This window comes from Cebus imitator, unplaced genomic scaffold, assembly GCF_001604975.1.
Source record: "Cebus imitator isolate Cc_AM_T3 unplaced genomic scaffold, Cebus_imitator-1.0 Scaffold101, whole genome shotgun sequence".
In the NCBI taxonomy this organism is placed as follows: Eukaryota; Metazoa; Chordata; class Mammalia; order Primates; family Cebidae; genus Cebus; species Cebus imitator.
Genome location: NW_016107416.1, coordinates 1,707,153 through 1,708,202, shown reverse-complemented (window position 1 = coordinate 1,708,202; position 1,050 = coordinate 1,707,153).

Here is a 1,050-nt window from a genome sequence, read left to right as displayed (position 1 = left end):
TTTTTTAGTAGAGATGGGATTTCGTCATGTTAGCTAGCTGGTCTTGAACTCCTGGCCTCAAGTGATCGCCCACCTTAGCCTCCCAAAGCGCTGGGATTACAGGAGTGAGCTACTTGCGCCCGACCTCCAGAGTGCTTTTAATCAGAGGTCTTGTTTTTTTGACTTTGAAATAGCATAATAAAACTCTCCTCATGAATTTTGTACATTTGAAAATGAGGACTATTGTGTTTTCCATATCTTTTGCAGTCTAAGAGGTTTTCAGTTCTCAGTTTGATCCTGTATATTCACTTAATCTTTCCATCACCTGTTTCTTCTGCTTTGGGGCTGTGTATCCTTTCAAGCCAAATCACCCAGCAATCTTTGGGATTATCTTTTCTTTGATAACCTAGTGTCCCAGACTCAGAGCTGAATGCTTTCACTGTTTTGTAACTAGTGCGCCATACCGTTCTGTATTGGCTGCTTTTTGCAGGGAAGAGAAGGAAAGACAGCATACAAAAGACACTGAGCTCGCTAGAGAGAAACTTTGGCTTTTTTTTTGTACAGGATCTTCTCATTTTTCAGGCAGGTTTGTCAAAGAAGAAGTTGATAAGCTTGATGGTTGCCTTAAGCAAGCATAGACTATTAAACAAGTGGTACAGGTGATCGTTACTCTAGTGGCTCAGAGTTGGGAAGAGATCACTGAATGGAGCGTCTGGGGAAAGTGGCAGCTTATTTTTGGAAATTTAAAATCTCGTTCACATATCCTTTTTGTTGTTGTTGAGACAGAGTCTTGCTCTATCACCAGGCTGTAGTGCAGTGCGCAATCTCGGCTCACTGCAACCTCCGCCTCCTAGGTTCAAGTGATTCTCATGCCTTAGCCTCCCGAGTAGCTGGGATTACAGGCACGTACCACCATGCCTGGCTAATTTTTTGTATTTTTAGTAGACACAAGATTTCACTGTGTTAGCCAGGATGGTCTCGATTTCCTGACCTTGTGATCTGCCCACCTTGGCCTCCCAAAGTGCTGAGATTACAGGCTTGAGCCAACCACATCTGGCCTTATCTCTTATT